This window comes from Sitophilus oryzae, unplaced genomic scaffold (genome assembly GCF_002938485.1).
Source record: "Sitophilus oryzae breed Bouriz unplaced genomic scaffold, Soryzae_2.0 scaffold_1492_pilon_pilon, whole genome shotgun sequence".
Taxonomy (NCBI): domain Eukaryota; kingdom Metazoa; phylum Arthropoda; class Insecta; order Coleoptera; family Curculionidae; genus Sitophilus; species Sitophilus oryzae.
This window is the reverse complement of record NW_022146161.1, coordinates 957,830-963,938: the sequence shown is the minus strand read 5'-3', so window position 1 is coordinate 963,938 and position 6,109 is coordinate 957,830. Positions and strand designations below refer to the sequence as shown.

Sequence of the window (6,109 nt, the reverse complement as noted above, 5' to 3'; positions counted from 1 at the left end):
ATTGAATAACTAATATCGCTATTAAAAAATAGGGGTTGATGGTAGAAAGGTGAAAATTTAGGGTTGTATGTATTTTTTAATGCCACTTCATAAACATAATTTGTCCAAAAAATAAAAAAAAAAATTGGGGTGGACCACCCTTATCACTTAGGGGTATAAAAAATAGATAACAACCTGTTCCTCAGACCTACGGGGTATACATAGAAACTTTCATCGAATTGGTTAAGACGTTTCGGAGGTGTATACTAAAACAGTGACATGAAGATTTTATATATTAGATTCCGGGAGGGTAGATGATTAAATGCGAAAAATATCAAGAAGTGGTTTAAAAAAAGCATATTTTAATTATTTATTGTTTTTTTTTAGGTTCTCATAGCCGATTCTCAAGAGCAGGGTAAGTAGTAGAACGTATGGACTATAAGACTTAGTGCATATGTATATTTTTATAGCACTGCCTGATTTGTCAACTGTGACAGACCAGCTAGGTACGGTCCTTTCAACAGTGAGTGGCGTTGTACAAAGTTTAGCTAATGGTATGTACATCTGCTTATTTTCTCATTAATGTAGTTTCTATGGTGTAACTCTTCGCGAAATAGTATAACATTATTCGTCAAAATAGTCAAAATTGTGTGTTTCATAAGTAGATTAAAGCATATATCCCTTTTTAGTACAGGGTGGCTCGAATTCGACGCTCATCATTGGGAAAAATACCGTAAGAGATACGGGATCGGTTAAATGGAGGCAAAGTTGCGCAATTTGATGCTCAATAAAATGCATTTTGAAAAATTCCGAATACTTTTTTCAAATACGGAATTTTAAATTTTGTTTTCTATTGTTTCCTGGTTTTATTTGTTAAGATAACTTAAAATGAAAAACACAGCAAAATAAAAACACTAAATCACCACAATACGCCAAAACACTTTTACTTTTACACTGGACGCGCGTTTCGCTAACCATGTTAGCATCATCAGCAGATGATTATAAACTAAAGTACAATCTACAAGTTGAGCGTTTATATACTCGCTCAGTGGGCACCGAGTGGGCGTGGCGAATCAATATTTAATCACACTCTGTGTGATTAAATATTGATTCTGACGTTTCGGCTTCTGGCGACCATCATCGACTTAATTTTTTTAAATACGGACCTGATTTTTTTTTCAATTTAATTAAATCCTTTCATCACCCTTAAAATAATATATATAGTCACTTTGATATTTGCCGACCTTTCGTACAGAAAATTCCATCACCAGAATATTTTATGCAAAAAAAAATAAAAAATAAAAATGCAATACGGCATTTTATTGAGCATCAAATTGCGCAACTTTTTCTCCATTTAACCGATCTTGTATCTCTTACGGTTTCCGAAATCCCAACGATGAGCGTCGAATTCGAGCCACCCTGTACATGAATCATAATTGAAATATACACTCACCGGTACGAAAAACAGGCACGTTAAAATTTTGATGTATTTTAAAGTTCTAGTGGGCCGATTTTGATGATTTTTTAAGCAATATGTATAGCTAAACTATTTAGTATATCTTTCTAAATTAAAAATGAAAGTTCAACTGTTAATTATACGAGGGAAAACAAAATGTTGATATTTTGGTGAAAGTTTGAAACACCCTCTGGAATATATTAAAATAGCAAGGAATTTAAAAAATCTCATCTAGGTACATTCTTTCTCAATAGTTTTGTTATTTTGTTCATCTCAATAGTTTTTTTTTGTTGGAGATATTCGCTTTTGAAGAAGGCACTAACACTTTTTCGTAATTTTTACATTAAACCCATGCCTTTGCTTTTGGTCCCAGAGCGTCTTCATCAAAAGCGATTATCTTTTATATTAAAATACAGCCACTGAGAACTGAGATGAACCAAAAAATAAACTATCGTAAAAAATGCACCTAAGTGTTGAAATAATTTTCAAATTCCTTGCTTTTTAACATATTTCACAGGGTGTTCTACACTTTCACCAAAATAACAACATTTCGTGTTTTCTCGTATAATTAACAGATGGGAAATTCATTTTTAATTTAAAAGAAAATACTATAAAGTGAAATAATTTAGCTACAAATTGTTTTTCGTGCCGGTAAATGCATATAAATTTTTTTTGATAAAAAATCATATATCCAAAGAAATTAAAATATGCTTTTTTTAGATAATATGAGGTACCTAATTTAGATTTTAAGTATTATTTAGTAGTAGCTTTAATTATTTATTTCTTAATTTATGATTCACTAAAAACCTTATTTTTTTAGGTACGCTTCTGTCCGGAAAGAAATAAACGAATTGATAATTTATTATACCAAAAAGATTGTTTTATGGAAAATATGTTTTATCTGGTTAATTTGTTATTATGTTAATAAAGTCATTGATTTTAATGTAATGGATTTTCTTATTTATCATAATATTCCAATTATAATATTAATCAGTATTTAATGTATGAGGTAACTGGACCCCCTATACTATACCGGGTGTCCCTTAAATGTGGCAAATACATATATAACTTTAAATAAAATACAAATTAACAACTTTAGTTACACAAAACAACAAAAAGTCAGATGCTGGTACTCTAATTTATCGTTCTCCAACAACTGTACTCAACTAAAGTTGAAGCAGCATCAATAAAATTCAAATACATATATAACCCTTTAATGAATAAATGCCTTTATTGTCAAAAAATTTTTCAATTTGTAGACAAAGGTAAACTAACAAACAAAGTAAAAAAAAAACAAGGTACACAAACAAACAAACAAAAGATAATACAAAACATTATACAAATAATATTGTCAGTCTTAGTGTTAAAATAAACATTTATAAATGTTTACAATGTCAAAGAACAAAAAAAATTAAAATAATATTCAAAAATATTTAGCCAGTTTATAGCAAAATATCAATGACCTCTAAATAAATTAATTTCCATGTCATTAGTAAATATAGCAATAGCAAACATTAGACCAGTGTTTTCAAGATCAAATTCGATTTTCAATTCAAATATAATTCATTTACGGCGTAGAAAGCCTTGCCTAGTAAATAAGAGTTCAATGCTTTGCGAAATAAAAAAAATGATGTTATGGATTTGATTTCAAATGGCAGGTGATTGTGCATTTTTTTCGAGTTGTATAATATTGAACTTTTAACTAACTCTGAGCATGGGGTAGGTAGATAAAGATCTTGCTCCGCGTTCCTGAGTGGATAAGTGTGAGATGGCCTTTCTTGAGAAGCTGATACATGTTTACGTATTAGGCAAACGGATTCAAATATAAATAAGGAAGGGAAGAGTCAATATTTTAATTCTCTAAAAAGCCCCGGCAATGAGTTCTGCTGTTTTAGTCCCAGTGAATATCGAACAGCTCTCTTCTGGAGCTTGAAAATGCGGTCAAATTGAGCCGCACAACACGTACCCCAGAATGGAAGGGCATACCTGAGGTGCGACTCAAAAAGTGCATAATAAACAGTTCTCGCCACTGACAAGTTAAGCTCCTCAGAAACAGACCTTAATGCAAAACAGGCAGAGCTCAATTTTTTCGACAAAGCTTCGATATGTATGTCCCATTTCAGAGAATTGTCCACAACAAGCCCTAAGAATTTTACAGATTTTACGACGTCAGTGGTGGTGTTGTAAAGTACAAAAGGCTGCAACGAGTTTTTATACGACAAAGCCTTAGTTTAGAAATGTTGAGACTCAGGAGGTTCGAATCGCACCAAGATTTAATGGTGATTAAGTCATTTGATATAATCCTATGAAGTGCCGCGATGTCCTTGTTGCTCCAAGTGAAGCTAGTGTCGTCCGCAAAAAGACATATTTTGCCACTGATGTTTATGTTAGCAATGTCGTTAATAAAAAGAAGAAGAAAAATAGGGCCTAGTACTGAGCCTTGGTACTCCACATTCTATTGGCTTGCTAGAAGACAACGTGGTATCCACCCTCACAGTTGACTTCTGTTGCTCAGATACGACTTAAACCATTCGAGAGATGATCCCTGAACCCATAGTGCTGCAGTTTATTAATTAGGATCTTATGATTTACACAATCAGACGCCTTAGAAAAATCACAGAAAATTGTTGCTGTAGAATGATGATTTGTTTAGGCTGCTGGAGTAAACTTTATTAAGGAGGGAAAACATAGCGTCATTTGTGGACTTGTTGCTTAGAAATCCAAATTGATATTCAGTAAGTATTTTTGTACTTAAACAGAAAGATACCAGCCTGCTTTTAACCAACCTTTCTATGATCTTAGTTAGCGTTGGAAGGAGTGCAATTGAGCGATAGTTAGAAGCTTCATCTTTGTCTCCTCCTTTGTGCAGTGGAATGATGTATTGCCGTCTTAAGACATTTTAGAGAAAAATACCATTTTGGAACGACATGTGTATTAAAGTTGTTAGGTGATTCAAGAGTGCTTTTGGCAGATTCGAAAATATTTTTAAAGTTAGACCGTGCCCGGTCCCAGAAGAGGATTTATTTTTGGTGGTATTAATTGTACTGCAGAAGCTCTTCAAGAACTACGGGCGAAAAAAAGAAACATGTAAGTTTACATTATCATTAGAGAGATAAGAAAGTGGATCATGAGGAGGGACATATGGTATTAGATTTAAGTTTTTGGCTACATTTACAAAGTAATCGTTAAGGTTCTCAGGCGAGGAGGTAGAGATATTGCTAGACGAAGAAGCTTTGTTCCTCAACTCATACACAATAGACCATGTTTCTTTAGCAACATTACCAGAATTGACTATTCTCCTATTATAATAAAGGTCCTTAGCGGCTCTTATAGTCTTATGATAAATTTTTTCTGTATAGTTTTACGTAATTGTGGAAGAAGAGACTGTCTGAGAATTTTTTTAAAGTGAGATAATGAACGCATGTTTTTAGAAGATATGCGTAGACCTTTAGTGGTCCAAGGTTTATTATGCTTATTGTTTATAGGCCTAAGAGGAAAGGATTTGAACGCTAGACTGGTTAATGTTTTACGAAAATAGAAAATTCGGTGTCGACATCATAAGAGCTAGTATCCCATTGGTTGTTTTACATAAGTGGCTGAACTTTTGAGCATTCTTTTCTGAAAAAATACGGCATTATTTACGAGGGGCATTTTTGATTTTGGACTTTATCGAAAATTCAGTTAAAACTGCTTCATGATCAGAGAGACCCGAGCTAAAGACGTTGCAGGCGATGGAGTTAGGATCAAAGATGACACAACATAGTCTATAGTACTAGAACTGGTATTGGATATTCTGGTAGGTGAGCCTACATGCATGGCCATTCAAAAGAATCAAAAATGGACTGAAAGAAACTCCTGAGCAGCACATACACTAAGAAAGTCAATATTAAAGATCACCACACAAAATTAATTTGCTTTTTCAAGGGCAGGGACTTAAGCAAGCTTAGTAGATTATGACAGAATAATTGCACGTCAGAGTCAGGTGTTCTATAAATACAAATAATGTAAAGGTCATAAGCATTATGGTGGACAATGGAAAATTCGAATACTTTTTCAGATAACAAATCATTGTACCTAGTTACCTCGGAAAAGTCGTTGTTTAAAGACATTATCATAGTACCTCCATGAGAAAAATTTGTTCTATCAAATCTGGCTACTGTGGTATAATTTTTAATAAACACAGGCTCATCAAAATTCAACCAGTGCTCAGTTATGGCAATGATATCTGGAAATTCAAGTTCTTCTAGTAAAAGATATAATTCATCTGTTTTATGTCTTAAGGACTGAATATTAATAAGGAATAGACCAAGCTTGCTATCGCTTAATTCTTCAGAGGGTGCTTGATCCTCTGTTCGCGTCAATTCAACTAAAAATTTTTACTCTTATTTGGGGAACCACTGGAATAATATTTGCCATGACTTTCCCTAATTTTTTGAAGTCGTAGAAGGCTCTCCGCAGAAAAGAATGACCTGAAAGCTGAAAGATCTGCATCAACTTCAGTTGAACCAATACCATAGGCGTTGTGGAAGCGGTAGTACAACTTACGCAAGGACTCCAGGTCACTAGGTAGCCCTTCTGATGCAAGCATCAATTTGATGCTGGTACTAGTGTGTCCTTCAAAACACACACTGGATGGTTGGTCGTGAAGATAGGCAAGGAATAGCCTAAGAGATT

At 33.5% G+C, this 6,109-nt stretch overlaps 1 long non-coding RNA gene across 1 annotated transcript; it reads left to right on the top strand.

Moving 5' to 3' along the window:
- Positions 1-354: 354 nt before the first annotated feature.
- Positions 355-2,378, top strand: LOC115877452. The gene is made up of 3 exons (XR_004049353.1): positions 355-394; positions 450-533; positions 2,256-2,378. It is a non-coding gene; the product is annotated as an uncharacterized LOC115877452 (long non-coding RNA).
- The last annotated feature ends 3,731 nt before the right edge of the window (positions 2,379-6,109 follow it).